General features: G+C 44.8%; 1 protein-coding gene across 1 annotated transcript in view; it reads left to right on the top strand.

Annotated features, from left to right (window-relative positions):
- LOC138758802 (androgen-dependent TFPI-regulating protein-like) overlaps window positions 1-17,515 on the top strand; it is a 67,188-nt gene that overhangs the window by 26,317 nt on the left and 23,356 nt on the right. The gene's annotated exons all lie outside the window — the stretch shown is intronic.

Consider the following 17,515-nt stretch of genomic DNA (forward strand, 5'->3'; position numbering starts at 1 on the left):
GGGATAAAAAGGAAGTGCCTGAGTTAAAGATCAACATATTTAAGTGCAATATTTGGAAAGTTAATTGAAGATTTTTAAAATGTTTTTGCACATTTCCAGCACATCTTCTCTGGCCCCCTCCACCCCCAGACACAATGAGGACAAAATTCCCCTGGTTCTCACCTACCACTCCAAAAGACTCAAGCATTCCAATAAATCTGTCGTTCAGTGTCCTGGGATAGGAATGGAGGTTTGGCCTTTCACACTAGACCACTCCTAACCAGGACACTGAATGCTTTCTTAGGGTTTATCCCTGGCGTTTAGTCTGTTCTACCTTTAATCGGAAGTGCCTGCAATGCAATTGCCCATTTCACACTTGCCTGATCTCGACGCCGGGGATTGTACTAGGAGTTAAGGCCAGCAATCCCCTACATGAGATGATGTCATCTAATGCTGGTGTTGAGCAGATTTTGCTTTCACACTTGCCACTTTTATGGCCAATTGGCGTTCGATTCCTGAGATCACTTGCAAGTGTGAAAGGGGTTTTAGTTTCCAACACATCATCTGCTGTAATTTCTGCAAAGCCACCAGGCATCTTCTCCTTGCTACTTTCCACAGGGACCACTCCCTCCATGACACCCTTGTCCATTCCTCCCTTCCTACCAATTGCTCCCTTGATACCTCCTCCAGTGACCACAGGAAATGCTACACTTGCGCACACACTTTCTCCCTCACCAGCATTTAGGGCTCCAAACAGTCCTTCCAAGTGAAGTAATACTTCACTCGTGGATCAGTAGGGATCATTACTGCATCTAGTGCTCCCATTATGGCCTCCTCTACATCAAAGCCTGGGAGATCACTTTGTTGAGCAGCTTTGATCGGTTTGCTGCAATAGCAGGGATCTCTCAGTGGCCACTCATTGCAATTCCCCATCCCATTCCCATGCTGCCATGCCTGTCCAAGCTGAGACCACCCGCAAATTTGAGGACGAATACCTTATTCTATCTGGGTACCCTCCAACCAGATGGAATTAACATTGTAACAGATGTGTTGATAATATTTGAAGTTAACAGAATTATATATCTTGGGTTACATAATGGACTTGGTTCCAGGAATACACACACCACAGCACATTTGACAAACACTATGACACTAAAAGAGAACAAGAGCAGATTTGATGGGGCAAATGGCCTACTTCCATTCTGTTCTCTTATCTTGTGAAGATGTTAGTTTGGAAACACACTGAGTATAGCAGACAAGCCAATAATGGAATGAAAATGGATCACCATGGATGTCAGGACAATGTGTGCTTCCAGGGAACAGTATTGGATACATTCAACCTTGCGCTGGCAGGGCTGCAAACCCCAGATCCATTGGAGTGGCAGGTGCCAGACTTTGCAAAATAAAACGTTGGAACAGGGGAGGTTTGGTAAAACAGACTGAAGCTGAGTGATGTCAGGTCACATGGAAAGAGAGGCAGGAAAAAGACTGGAGGAGTTGAGAAGACGACCTTGTGGCACACCCAGGAATAAAACAGTAATCTCTAGAAAGAGAGGGAGATATTGGTTTGTGCTATATCACAGTAGCTGGAATAGGAGGAGAGTCCCTGTGGAACGCACTGGTGTTAGACCTTTGTGAGGCAAAGGGTTGAATTACAATAACCAGAATAGGTGTTTGTGGTGGAACATGGTATTTCAGACATATTCCCCACTGAGCTGGGCAGGCTGGCCCACCTGCTGAACCAGTAGCCCCTCAAGACTCCTAATAAAGGCCAAGAGACCTTGTCTCCTCCCCCATACCTGCCCTTGGATGACCCAGCAGCATGCTGAGCCATGCTTGGATCTTAAGATCAATAAACCCTTTGGCCCTTCCTTCGTGTCTGTGAGTGGTCATTGATCGTGCTGCAATTTATTGATCTAAAGCTTTAAGTGCCATGGACAAGGCGATTTGGTTGGAGAAGCTGGAGATCGACCCGAAAAACCCAGAGACCTCCATGAAATTTGACATGTGCTTACACTGCTTAACGACCTGCATGAGGCGCCATGAAATAACAGCAGACAGCGATGAGCAAGGCCTACTATTCGCAGCAGGTGGCCATTGTGCGAACCAATTCATCCGTGATTGCACAAATATAAAGAGGCAATGGCCCTGCTCCGGCAACAGTGTGGAGCGCCGAGGAATGCCATGCGTATGCACGGTTCCAGCTTGGCTCCCGACGCCAAGGCCCGGGTGAGTTACTTGACGAGTTCGTGCAGGCCTTGCGGGAGCTGGGATGAGACTGCAGGTGCTGGGACGTGACGGTGGTGGAGTACCAGGAGGAGCTCATCCACGACGGGCTGGTCACTGGATTCCACTCCTAACACATTCACGAACAACTCCTGGAGAAGGGCAATCAGTCACTACAGAAGGTTGTGCAGATGGCCCAGGCTACGGAGAAGGCCAAAAAGAACAAGGAGGTCTACACCATGGGCCATGTAGCCCCCAGATACACAGAACGGCGGTGCCTTCTTGGGATTCAGGGCCCCTGCTGCTGACTGCCACTGCAACTGCCGAGCACACGAGGTGCAACTACTGCAGCCAGAGCAAGCATCCATGTAAGTACTGTCCTGCACATAGCGCGACATGGTTGAACTGCTGGCAAAATAGGCACTACACAAAGGTATGCCGATATAAGCCCCACTGCTAGCAGCTGCTCTTGCAGACCGCAACCCACGTCGCTATTTTGGACCAAGCAGCTCCAGTTGTCATTTCCAGTTGTGGAGAACTGAACTTCTGAGCCCACGTTACGACGAGGGTTGTCACTTCACTGGGTGCGATCCATGGGGGCAGCCATCATAGTGATCTTCCAGGAGGACGTCTTGGTGGCCGCTGACTTGATGACAGAGCAGCAGCTGGTCAGACATTGAACCAACATTAGCCTCAATCATCTTAGACCAGAGTCAACCATACCAGCTGGGACAATCCATAATGGACGTAGAGGTAAACTGTCACACCGCAGGTTGCCTGTTTGACACTCGAGCACCACCGAACACTACTTCCTGACTGTGTCCCCTGCAAAGTGCTGGGTAGCACTAGCCTCCAAGTCACTCTCGACAGAAATCCGCGGGAAGTGCTCCATGAACCTGACTGTGGGTGGGGACGAAATACAAAAATTTCAGACTGTTGGTGATGCCCCATCTCTGCGCTCCGTCATATCGGGACTGGATTTCCAGTGCCATTTAAAAGGGGTGCTGTTGCAGTTTGATGGCCCCCATCCCCCCCCCCCACTCACAGTCAGGAACAATCAGTTCCGGGAGGTCCTGCTCCCTTTCCTGTAGAGGCCCAGTCACGCACCTGGAAGCCGGGCAGTGCTACCAACCTGAGGCCTGGCCACCTTACGGGTCCCTTCACCCCTGCTGTTCCAAAACCTCACCCCAGACTGTAAGCTGGTGGCCACTAAGAGTAGATGGTACAGCCTGGAGGTCAGGGGATTCATCAAGTCCAAGGTGGAACAGTTGCTAAGGGAGGGCATAATAGAGCCCAGTAATAGTCCATGAAGGGCACAGGTGCTGGTGATGAAGGGGGCAAAGAAGAACCGGATGGTGATTTACTACAGTCAAACTATCAACCAGTTCATCCTATTGGACACCTACCCCCATCCCTCCTGGAATTACCCCTGCCACAGAACCGCAAGGCTTTAAAAAGGTGTCTGGGGCTCTTTTTGTTTTACACACAATGGGTCCCCAACTATGCCAACAAGGCCCCACCCCTGGTGAAAACCATGACCTTTTCCCTGTCAGCAGAGGCCTGTAACGGTTTCAAGAGCTTTAGGGACGAGATTGCCAAGGCAGGAATGCGCGTCATCAATGAGTCAGTCCCGTTCCAAATTAAGAGTGATGCTTCTAACTTCGCCCTGGCCACCACACTGAATCAGGTAGGCAAGCAAGTGGCATTTTTTCCACGCACCCTGCAGGGCCCCGAACACAGGCACTCTGCTGTGGAGAAGGAGGTACAGGCTATAGTGGAGGTGGTGCACCACTGGAGGCACTACTTGGCTGGTAGGCCATTCACCCCGCTGATGGACCAAAGATCCACCGCCTTTATGTTTAATAACAAACAGCGGGGAAAAATTAAGAATGACAAGATCATGCAGTGGAGAATTGAGCTGTCCACCTATAATTATGAGATCTTGTTCCAGCCGGGGAAGCTTAATGAGCCACCCAACATTCTGTCCAAGGGAACCTGCGCCAGGGTGCAAGTAGATCGCCTCCACGTCCCCAACTATAGCCTCTGCCACCCCGAGGTCACAAGACTCTACCACTTTATGAGGGCCCGTAACCTTCCCTACTCGATGGAGGAAGTCAGAGAGCTGACACGCAATTGCCCGGTCTGCGCAGAATACAAGCCACAGTTTTACAGGCCAGAGAGTGCCCACCTTAAGGCCACTTGCCCCTTTGAATGTCTCAGCATAGACTTCAAGGGGCCTTTCTCGTCCACGAATCAGAACAGCCATTTCCTGAACATTGTGGAAGAATATTCCCATTCGCCATTCCCTGCCCAGACATGACCACAGCCATAGACATTAAAGCACTCCGCACTCTGTTCACTCTGTTTGGTTACCCTGCGTATGTGCATAGTGATCGGGGTTCAGCATTCATGAGTGAGGAGCTGTGATGTTACTTTCTCTCCAGGGGCATAGCAACAAGTAGAACCACCAGCTACAACCCCTGAGGGAATAGCCAGGTAGAGAGGGAAAACAGCACCATTTGCAGGTCACCATTTGGAGGGCATTCCCTTTGAAGGCAAAAGGGATGACTGTCCCAGTGGCAAGAGGTACTCCCAGAAGCGCCCCATGGCACCAGTTCCCTTCTCTGTATGGCTACGAATGCAATGCCCCATGAAAGATTGTTCTCCTTCCCTAGGAGGTCAGCGTCAGGAGCAACACTGCCAGACTTGCTGATGGCTCTGGACAGGTGCTCCTCTGGATGCATGTTAAGATCCACAAGGCAGACCCACTAGTGGAGGAAATGCACCTCTTACATGTGAACCCCCAGTACGTGCTGGTAAGGTACCCAGACAGACAGGACAACACAATGTTCATCTGGGACCTGGCCCAAGCAGGAATCCCAGCACGGGAGGTGCATCTGATACCCTTGGGCAGCGACCAGCCACCCCCAGGGACCACTCGGGTTGAGCACTTAGAGATCCCACCCTCAGCATGGCTCCCCAAATGTTTCCCCCACTAGAGCTTTCCCCTCCTCGGTTACTGACTAACTCTCCCCACTCCCATGGACCTGGGAGAAACTGACATGGTTCAGCCCCCCAACAGCCAGCTCCGTGACCGAGCCATCGGGCTGCTGGAGCAAGAAACACAGCCAGCAGGACTGCGGAGGTCCCAACGACAGGTAAAACCACTGGAGAGACTAAACCAGTGAACATTGCTGAGCAACTCATGGACCATAAAGACAGTGCCCCGCATCACCCCACTGGACTCTATCTAAAAAGGAGGGGAGAATGTGGTGGAACAAGGTATTGCTGGCATGTTCCCCATTGAGCTGAGCAGGCTGGCCCAACTGCTGAAAACCCCTAATAAAGGCCGAGAGCCATAATCTCTTCATACTTGCCCTTGGAGTTGAGCCAGCAGCATGCTGAGGCATGCTTGGATCTTTAGATCAATAAAGCCTTTGGCCCTTACTTCTGTCTGTGGGTGGTCATTGATCCAGCTACGGTGCTGTTATGTGACTCCTAACAAAAGGGGACTATAGAAATGTGGATTTTGGAAGGGAGACCACTTCTCGACTGCTCTTTTGAAAATAAAGGGTGCAGCTTCAAATGAAACAAACTCCAGAACTCTTAAGAAGCTAAGAGGGGATTGAAGATCACCAGTTTGAGTGTTTTAAAAGTAATCTCTTCCTAGGAAAATAGCTCAACAAGATTGTGAGTTGGAACAGTCTAAGGACTGAATCATTATTAACAAACACTTCATTACTGTTTTAGGCAACAATTTAAAAAGAACTGGGTTTCATTCTCACTTCTGAACTACAATTTAATAAACCTTCAACATGACTTAAAACTAACTTTTTAGACTCAAGTTTAAACTGAAATACTTTGGACTTTAATGCACACACACACATTTATACAACTGCATTTAAGCTCAGAGTCAAGTAAGTTTAAAGATGGCAGAGTACTGGCAACTGAAATGAGAACTGTTACGTGATTAATAGTTTAATAAAATTATTATGTTGAACTTACCACTGTCTGGCAAATCATTCATTTCGGTGGTTGGTGAGTTCATAACATCAACTTCTCCAGTTTCTGTTAGCACCCCCTCATCCTATAGGCCATTTCATGTCAGGCCTACTCCTGGAGGGCGGCTACAAGAGCAGATCAAAAACTTAAAACTTACCTTTCAGACAGCAGCCCTAAAAGGCTGCTCCTTCGTCTCATTCATATTAAGTGGAACCTTGCATTGCCCTTCAAATCCAATGGAGGCAGGGTGACTGGTGCTGTAGTGCCATCCATCATAAATACACAGCAGAGCAATGGTCATCTTCCCTACTCATAATCCCTCGTGCAGCTGAAACCACTATTTCCCAGAACAGTTCCAGCTGCGTGGGGATTGTGGGACGAACTGCCTCGGGAGGGTGATTCATTGTCGATTCATTTTGAATCAGCGTGCTGGTTAGCCTAGTGTGAAAGGGGCAGGGGGGTATGCAGGTCATCACCGCTGGAGGATAGGTACCCCTCTGCCCTGGGATGCCAGGTGGTGAGTGTCAAAGGGTGCAGAGTACCAGTTAATATTGGTCCAGTATGAAGGGCAAAAATGCTATTTTGAACCACCAATTTACCAGTTAGCCAATGTGAAAAGGGCTTTTGCCTCCTATGGAAGCTGCAGGATCTGCTGAGTTTCCCCAGCAGTTTTGTGTAGTAACCACAACCATCTTTTGTACAAGATGACTTCATCCTTTGATGTCCATTGACTTCACTTTTACTTAAGGTAGCTCAATTCCACACTTGGTCAAGAGCTACTTTGCTGACAAGGGCAGTCACTCATCTAGTGTTTAAAATTCATCGCATTGGTCTGTGGGCTAAGGCTGTGATAGGGGTTGGTGAAACCCAATTTCTGCATTGATGAATCACCTATTCATGAGTACATTCCTCTCAATAGCACCATTGAGAACTGTTTCCATAGTTTTACTCAAAAATAAAAGTTGGAGGAACTCAGTAGGTTGAGCAGGATCAGTGGGAGTAAAAGAAAGGTGCTCTGCTCTGGAGATTAAAGATTAAGATTAAACCAGATATTTGTGGAGAAATCAGTTCTTTTAGCAAGGTGGGAGAAAGCTGTGACGATCATATCATAAGGTAACAAAAAAAGTTCAGGATAATCCATTGAATATGGGTCAATTTGATAAAACCCACATACCCACACACCTTGAGCCTTCTATTTTACATTTATTTTCAGTACATAAATGACATCACATATAAACCCTGAGATTCTGGTTCCTGCAGGCAAGGCCACTTATTGGTAGTGCAAAAAAAAACTGTACACAATATACACATGTAAATAAAACAAAAATTTAAACAACTGACTATGTAATACAGAGAGGGGGGAAAAAAACAAAGCGCAAAAGTAAGAGTCCTTAAATGAGTCCCTGATTGAGTTTGTTGTTGAGGAGGCTGATGGTGGAGGGGTAGCAGCTGTTCCTGAACCTGGTGGTGCGAGTCTTGTGGCACCAATACCTCTTTCCTAATGGCAGCAGTGAGAACAGATCGTGTGCTGGGTGATGTGGATCCTTGATGATTGCTGCTACTCTCCGATGGCAGTGTTCCATGCAGATGTTCTCGATAGTGGGAAGGGCTTTGCTTGTGATATCTTGTGTTCTTGCGCAGTGCCACCTTTAGCAGGGATTTTGTGCTCAGGGGTATTGGTGTCCCCATACCAGACTGTAATACAGCCAGTCAGCATACTTTCCACCACACATCTGTAAAATTTTAACAGGGCTTCTGATGTCATACCAAATTACTGCAAACTCCTGAGGAAGTAGGGGTGCTGACGTGCTTTCTTCATGATACTGTTAGTGTGTCAGCTCCAGGAAAGATCCTCCAAGATGGTGAGTACCAAGAACTTAAATTTACTCACCCTCTCCACCTCTGATCCCTCAATGATCACTGGATCATATACCTCTGGCTTTCCCTTTGTGGTCAAAAATCAGCTCCTTGGTTTTGGTGATATCAAGTGCAAAGATGTTGTTGGTGCACCATTCAGCCAAATTTACAATCTTCTTCCCCTATGCTGACTCATCACCCTCTTTATACACCCCACTACCATGGTATCTGTCATAGAGATAAATAATATAGTTCGGTTATCGACTATAATGCCTTGCAGGATAATATAGCTTGGTTATCGACTGTAATGGCTGACATGTTGCACAGGACCACAAGGGAGTAAAAACAGTAATGGAGGAATAAAGACTGAGCATATTTGAACTCATCCAAAGAGTGTTGACTTTATTTGACCTCAGGATTCGATATTGGTGACGAGGATGAACAGAGGTTTTTGATATTTAGCTACAGAGGAGAAAATATGGCATTTGGAGGAATTGAAGCCACAGGAATTAAAAGTTTGTCTCCATTTGACCCGACTGGAGAAGCAAACAGAGTTAGTGCTCGCTGGGTGGCTTGGTACGAGGAATTTAATTCATATGCCGACAGCTTGGGACAGTTTGTCGATGGGGCGACACTGGTGGAGCTCACATGCAGGAGGGCTTCACTCTTGTATACTGCTGGGAGCTGCAGTGCAGGAGATTTTCAAGACGTTGGCCGACACAGGGAACACAGCTGATTATGGCAGGGTTGTTTACGCCTTGATAAAGCATTTTGTTGTGGAATCAAATGCCACATTCCAATGCCATGCCTTTCGACAGATCAAACAGAGGGACATGGAAAGCATTGCTCAATTGGTCACACGACTCAGGAAGGTGGCTGAAGGGTGCAATTATGGAGCAAATTTGGAAAACCAGATTCGAGATCAAGTGGAACAAAGTTGTACATCAAACCACTTGAGACACAAGTTGTTGGAGAAAGGTGCAACACTCACACTGGCAGAAACATTGACAAGAGCAGCATCATTTGAAGCAGTGGAAACTCAGTTTCAGACTATGAAATTGGATGTTTCCCCAGCTGGACATCATGGCGCAGTTTCTGGTCAAGTTCATAAGATATTTACTGCCGCAAGCAAAGTACAGGAACATGGTATTCGGAACGTGGTCGTAAATGTTATTGATGTAACAATATTGGACATTTTGGCAAGGATATGTACTGTTCATCCAGGGGTCAAGTGTGCAGAAGATGTGGTAGAAAGGGCCATTTTGCCAGGTCATGAAGAGCCCCACCCCAGGCAAGAGGTGAATCCGGACATACAAATAATTGTAGAGGAGAAAGGGGGATGAGAGACGGAAGTAGGCCGAGGGGCGAACAAAATGTACATCATGTTGAAAAGGGCTCATGTGAATGTGAATGTACAGGTGATGATTTTCAGGAAAAACAAACTGAGACAATATATACTTTTGTCATTAACAATAAATATGCAAATGCAAAGGTGCCAGTAGTGATTGGAGTGTGAAGGTTGACATCATGGTGGACATTGGGAATGACACCAACATCATAGACAGAGTGTTGTGGTAGAAACTGAAAAAGAAAAAGATAAAATGTACAACCAGAAGATGTGAGAAAAAGTTGTTTTCATACACCTCATCGAAGCCGCTTCAAACAATTGGATGCTTTACAGCAGAGGTCCAGGTGGATTTCCAGTGTAATCTTACAGCACCTTCCATGATGGCAGAATTTGTTGTCATCGAGGAATGAGGGGAACCCTCTACTGAGTAGGGAGATGGCGCAGGCAATGTGTGTCTAAGTATAGGCCTGGATGTGAACTCAGTGCCATCCTATATTGATCCGAAGGAGGAATTTCGGTCAGTTTTTGAAGGATTTGGAAAACTAACGAACAGGCAGATCAAACTGGAAATAGATCCAGAGGTCAGGCCAGTAGCAGAACCCATGAGAAGAACACCATTTGGGCTGAGGAAGAAAGTAGAAGCAAAAATTATACTAACTTATCCAACAAGACATAATGGAACCAGTGGAGAAACCAACACCTTGAGCCAGCCCAGTCATTGTAGTCCTGAAACTCAATGGAGATATCAGACTATGTATTGATATGAGGAGAGCAAACGAAGCAGTAGTGAGGGAAAGGCATCCCATTCCTACAGTGGATGAAGTCCTACAGGTACAATCAATGAGCAAAGTCCTCTCAAAGTTGGATTTGAACTGGGGTTTCCACCAGCAAGAACTAGAGCCAGAGTCAAGAAAAATAACTACATTCATCACACATTGTGGATTATTTAGATACAAGAGGTTACTATTTGGTGTAAACACTGCTTCAGAGATCTAACAACACAAAATCCACAAAATGATCCAAGGAGTTCTAGGCACAGCTAACATCTCAGATGATATCATTGTCCATGGTGCCACACGTGAGGAACATGATAAGAGACTTAGACATTAGACTGGTTGAGAGATGCTGGATTGACAGTGAATGCAGACAAATGTTTGCTGGGTGTATCAGAGATGGTGTTCATGGGTCACAAGATGACTAGTGAAGGTATCAATCTAACTGAAGATAAAATCAAGGCAGTTGCAGAGGTTCAAGAACCAAGGAATGCAACAGAAGTGAGGAGATTCTTGGGCCTTGTGAACTTTTGTGCCAGGTTCATACTAAATCTAGCATCTATTGTTGAACCACTGAGGCGGCGAACAAGGAAAAATGCTCACTCTGTGTTCGGACCCAAATAAAGAAGCCTGATGAGTGCACATACATTGGGATATTTTAATCCAAAGGCTCAGGCACAAGTCATAGCTGATGCTAGCCCAGTGGGACAAGAAGCAGTCCTAATTCAGAAGCAAGGGGAACAATGGAGGGTGATTGCATATGCAAGCAAGTCACTTACTGACATTGAAAGATGTTATACACAGTCAGAGAAGGAGGCCCTGGGACTCGTATAGACCTGCGAACATTTCATTGCTTATCTATGTGGCAAAGAGTTCCAGCTCTTAACCCATTGCAGATCACTGGAAGCTATTTATTCTGAGATTGAAGCCATGTGCTAGAATTGAAAGATGGATCCTGAGACTACAACATATCGCTACAGGGTGATTTACATAGCAGGGAAATCATTATTGCCGATTCACTATCAAGGTTGCTGAAAGACGATGGGGTAAATCACTCAACGCTTGAGATGGAGGCTGTATCATTCATGAGATTCGTTGCAGTGAATGCTACACCACGGGCAATACAAACCAGGGAGATCAAGGAGGAATCATGCGTGGACCCAGAACTCATGGACATTAGGGATCGGATCAACAGCGGTGACTAGAACAGCTGTTAAAACAAAACCTATATGGCTATCAGAGATGAACTGTGCATAATTGGAAAATGTGTACTCAGGGGAAACTGATTTATCATTCCACAGAAATTGAGAGGGAGGATGATAGCACTGGCTCACAAAGGACATTTGGGAGTTGTTGGGACAAAACAAAACCTCCGTACAAAAGTTTGGTGGCTAGGAATGGAAAAAGATGTGGAAAAATATGTGAGATCATGTCATGGGTGTCAGGTGACAAGCAGACCTAGCCCACCTGAACCGATATGAAGCATGCTGCTACCAGCAGGACCATGGGAGGATATTGCAGTAGACTTTCTGGGCCTATTCCCAACTGGAGAGTGGATTATGGGGTTTGTCGACTATTACAGTAAATATTAAGAGCATGTCATAATGAAATCAACAACAGCAGAAAAGACTATAGCAGCACTGAGGGAGATCTTTGCCAAACATGGCTTAGCATGCAGATAATGGACTTCAATTTATATCGGAGATATTCTGAGAATTCATGAGAACCATTAGCGTAAACCACCACAAGGAGAAGTTGAACGTCAGAATCAGTCACTGGAGAAAAGAATGAGAATCGCTCAAGCAGAAGGCAAAGACTGGAAAGAAGCTCTTTTGACCTACGTAGCAGCATACAGAGTGACACCACATAATGCCACAGGAAAAAGTCCAGCAGAACTCTTGTTCGAAGAAAGATCAGAACCAAAGTACCACTGGTTGTTGACGTAGTGAATGACTAGGAAGTGGAAGAGCACGATGCTGAAAGAAAAGGGGAAACAAAACTGTATATGGACATGAAAAGGAATGTCAGACCTTCAGATGAAATACTAGGGGTTGAGGTACTGGTGAGGAAAGAAAGTCAGAATAAAATGGACACAGTTTATTCCCCAACCATATATTGTGGTGTCCAGAGAAGGAAATCAGGTGATGGTCCAGACACCAGAAGATGTTACTTATGACACTTATGTCAATGCCAGACGAAACTGTGAGAGAGCAGATCTGAGATGATCAGCTTGAAGGACATGGAATGAACCAGCTGGAAAGAGAAACTACTGGAAACCAACATCAAGGTGATAGACAAACTGAGCAGGGCACTGAGGTCAGCAGTCCAGAAGCAGGCCAGACAATACCAGGAGAGAAACCACAACATCACGACAACCATCCAGGAGATTTCAAGACTTTATGATGTGATAGTGTGGAGAACTTTGTATTCTATGGTTTGGAAATCTGTGTTTTGTAAATCATCCAGGAAAATATGTGATTTGAAAATTGAAGTTGATATTGGTATTGAAAATAATCAATATCGAAAGTTGACTGTTTTAAAAGTAGTTTAAGCATTATTCATTTATTTGATAAGGGATGTCATAATGATAAATAATATAGTTTGGTTATCAACTATAATGCCTTGCAGGATAATATAAATTGGTTATCGAACGTGGATAGGCTTTTTTAATTAAGAGTGGGGGGATATTCAAACCAGAGGACATGGTTTGAGATTGCAGGGGGAAAATTATAAGGGGAAATTGCTTCACGCAAAGGGTGGTTGGGATGTGGAATAAGCTTCCGGCAGAGGTGGTTGAAGCAGGGACGTTATTTACATTTAAGGAAAAATTGGATAATTACATGGAGGGGAGAGGATTGGAGGGGTATGGACCAGGTGCTGGTCAGTGGGACTAGGAGGGTGGGGATTTGTTCTGGCATGGACTAGTAGGGCCAAACTGGCTTGTTCTGTGCTGTATATGGTGACAGTAATGGCTGGCATGTTGCACAGGACCACGAGGGAGTAAAAAAATAATGGTGGAATAAAAACTGAGCATATTTGAACCCACCCTCAAAGTGTTGACTTTATTTGATTCAATAGTATCGTCATAGAATTTGTAGATGGTGTTGTAGTCATGCCGAGCCACACAGCCACAGGTGCAAAGCAAGTAGAGTGGGGGATAGGTATACAGCCCTATGGTGCTCCAGTACTGATGGAGATTGTGGAGATGTTCTTACCAATCAGCGAGGAAATCAAGGATCCAATTACACAGTGGGTTGTGGAGTCCAAGGACTTGGAGTTTGCTGATCAGTTTTGAGGGGATGGTGTTAAATGCCAAATTGTAGTCAATAAAAAGCATGCTGATGAATGCATCTTTACTGTCCAAGTGTGCCAGGGTTTGTGTAAAACCAGTGAGAAGACATCAGCTGTAGACCTGTTGCTATGATCCCACACCTTACTCTAGACACTCAGTCCTAGAGATCCCATGGAAGTTTATAAAAAATCAAGTTAAATTTGGATTTCAGCAGATTAGAACTAAGATACTCAATTACAGCTTTTGCTCTCCATTGGCACAGAAATTTTCAAACTTTGTCTCAGAAGATTTATTGCTCATTTGTTCCAATTTGAAAGAAGGGAAATGTAAACAAAAAGGAACAATGAAAACAAACAGCAGCATATAGGTAGGGCCAGAACAAAAAGGATCACAGGTTGTACAAATAAAGGTCCACTACTTTATATTTTAAGCAGCGCTTTGTCCTCTCTGGGAGGGCACAGAATGCTCCTTCCAAGCAGACAAAATCATTTTGTAAAATACCTGCAGATTTCAAATGTATTGGCCATGAATTTGTAGGGCATTCAAGTGGCAATCAGTTTGGGATTGTTAGACTCCTCTTGATGCCTTTCCAAACTGAAGCTCACTGTCAAAGGCACAATCAGTGCATTAGAAATAATGTTGGGCTGAGTCTAATGACAGCAAGACAATTAAATTCATGTTGATAACAAGTACCGTAATGATTGAGACAAATGCCCCCAACCTTAAAAAAATAATTCCAGAAATAATGGGTACATTATTGATAACAAAAAATTCTCTAGGATTTGTTCCAATATGGTGGCAGCTACGCTGTTAATCAAGAAAGGAAGGAGAGATAAAATAGTGCATTATGAACCAATTAATCTGCCGTCAATCACTGGAATCCATTATGTGATAAATGGAACTTGATCTTATGAAAGGGAAATTACGTTTGGCAAATAGAAATTTTCCATAATAACCAGCAGGGGAGATAAGAGGGAACTGTGAGCTGTGGTGTATCTAGAGTTGCATCCAGCGTAGATAAGAGGGAACTGTAGGCTGTGGTGTATCTAGAGTTGCATCCAGGGTAGATAAGAGGGAACTGTGGGCTGTGGTGTATCTAGAGTTGCATCCAGGGTAGATAAGAGGGAACTGTAGGCTGTGGTGTATCTAGAGTTGCATCCAGGGGAGATAAGAGGGAACTGTGGGCTGTGGTGTATCTAGAGTTGCATCCAGGGGAGATAAGAGGGAACTGTGGGCTGTGGTGTATCTAGAGTTGCATCCAGGGGAGATAAGAGGGAACTGTGGGCTGTGGTGTATCTAGAGTTGCATCCAGGGGAGATAAGAGGGAACTGTGGGCTGTGGTGTATCTAGAGTTGCATCCAGGGGAGATAAGAGGGAACTGTGGGCTGTGGTGTATCTAGAGTTGCATCCAGGGGAGATAAGAGGGAACTGTGGGCTGTGGTGTATCTAGAGTTGCATCCAGCGTAGATAAGAGGGAACTGTAGGCTGTGGTGTATCTAGAGTTGCATCCAGGGTAGATAAGAGGGAACTGTGGGCTGTGGTGTATTTAGAGTTGCATCCAGGGGAGATAAGAGGGAACTGTGGGCTGTGGTGTATCTAGAGTTGCATCCAGGGGAGATAAGAGGGAACTGTGGGCTGTGGTGTATCTAGAGTTGCATCCAGCGTAGATAAGAGGGAACTGTAGGCTGTGGTGTATCTAGAGTTGCATCCAGGGTAGATAAGAGGGAACTGTGGGCTGTGGTGTATTTAGAGTTGCATCCAGGGGAGATAAGAGGGAACTGTGGGCTGTGGTGTATCTAGAGTTGCATCCAGGGGAGATAAGAGGGAACTGTGGGCTGTGGTGTATCTAGAGTTGCATCCAGGGGAGATAAGAGGGAACTGTGGGCTGTGGTGTATCTAGAGTTCTATCCAGTGTCTTTCTTCAAGATATCACAAAGAATGTTGGTGCATAAATAGGAACTCATGGATTGTTGTTATGTACAAGTATGGATAGAGAATTGCCCAAAAGATAGAAATAGCAAGTGGATGTTTTACAAATAGGAAGGGTATAACTAACAGAGGTGTCACAAGGATCAGTACTGTGCCTTCAGTTATTTGCAAATTATCCTAATGCCAGATGAAAGAAAATAATATCATGTATCCAAGGCTATTAACAACAAATCCTCATGGCAACATCAGGCACTGTCTGTAAAGTATAGAAGTGGGCAAGTCAGTGATGGTATAGCAAGTTTGAGATCATTCTCTTGGGCAGAAAGAACAGAGAAAAAATAAATGTTATGTGGTGAGAAAATGGTGAGAGACCATAATGAATACTGGGGTAAAGAGGGACCTTGATGTGCTAACTCAAATACAGGAAATTAACTAGACGTTCTAACTTTTTTCTGCAAAGGGGTTCAAATTTGAAATTGGGAGAGCCCTGCTTGCATAGGGAAATGCTGGACCAAAGCTAGAAGACCAATCTTGGGCTACACATTGATGGAGTCAATGGTATTGTGCAGTTTTTTAAATTTTTATTAGTTCATATGATATGGATTTTGCAGGTAAAGGCAGTTAGTAAAAATAAACATTATTTGGCTTTAAAATGAGTTGCTTATGGGGTCATTTCCAAGTGAGTAGTTGGAAATCATCCACACACTTGTGGGTCTGGAGTCACATTCTGATCAGGAAAAGATGGCAAATTTCCTGCCAGGACAGTGCACCAGAATTTTTAAAACCTTATACAGTATCTTCACGCTCAATTATTGTTATTTTATTCGCATTTCATTCAAATGTACAAGTTTAAGCCTCACTGGCAGTGTAGCCTCTAGTGCCCAAGAAGATAGTCTTAATTGACTTCTGAAGCTGAGTTTGCCTTTTGACGAGACATCAAGAAGATTGACTGATACACAATGAAGTTTAGTCAAACACGAGGAGATTTTGTTCTGCCACAGAAAGTTTGAGAGGTATCATGCAAGCAGAAAAAGATTATACAAGGGTAAAATATGAAAGTTTGCAGATGCTGTGTTCATAGTAAAAACACAGAAGTGCTGGAAGAACTCAGCAGGTCTCATAGCATCAGTAGGAGATAAAGATGTATTACTGGCATTTTGGGCCTGAGCTCTTCTTCTTGAAGACCAACCAAGTTCCTCCAGCACCTGCATTTTTACTGTACAAGCCTTGTCCATTTATGACTGAGATAATTTTTCCTCCAAGGTCTACAACTCTGCAATTCTCTACCCTGGAACTCCATGTGGAGTGCAAAGCAAATTAAGAAATATCAGGAGATTAAGTTTCCCCATGGAATATGGTCAGTGATTGGCAAAGACAACAAAACAAAGGATCAATCAGAGAACAAGAATTCTACAATGCAGAAATAGTCCCTTTAGCCCACCACATCTACGTTAACCTTTTTGACAAATAGTCTGCATTCTTCCACACTATTCAAGTATCTGTCCAAACATCTTAAGGAGTGATTGTATCCAATTCCACCACCTCCTCTGGCAGCAAGTTCTAGATATAAACTTTTAAAAAAAAACATACTCCTCAAATCCCCTTTAAAAACTCCTTCCTCATGTTAAACATGTGGCCTTATCTTCTGATACCCAACTACAGGAAAAAGATTCCAACTGTATACCCTCTCTGTGCCCTTTAGTGTTATTTACTTCTGTTGGGTCTCCCTCAGTTTCTCCCTCTGTCTAGTGCAACCATACCCTTCCTGTGTTGTGGCAACGAAAATGTCATGTAATACTTCATGTGTGACCCAACTCGGGCTTAGTAAAGTTACAACAATGGCTCAACTTTTATATTCTATCACCCTACCTAGGAAGACAAACATGCCACACACCTTCTTCATCACCTTAAGTTGCCACTTTAAGGGAACTATGAATACAAACCAAGATCCCTCTGTTAATTAACATCCTTCAGTGCCCTATTATTTATTGCACGTGCTATGATTTTATTAACTGTCAAAGCAAGCTCAACAGTTCTTGTGGCTTGCTTCTACATTTATATTTTTCTATCATTCTGTTCTTATTTAAACTCTTCAACACCTTTTCCAAA

The sequence above is a fragment of the Narcine bancroftii genome, chromosome 1 (assembly GCF_036971445.1).
Source record: "Narcine bancroftii isolate sNarBan1 chromosome 1, sNarBan1.hap1, whole genome shotgun sequence".
NCBI classification, from domain to species: domain Eukaryota; kingdom Metazoa; phylum Chordata; class Chondrichthyes; order Torpediniformes; family Narcinidae; genus Narcine; species Narcine bancroftii.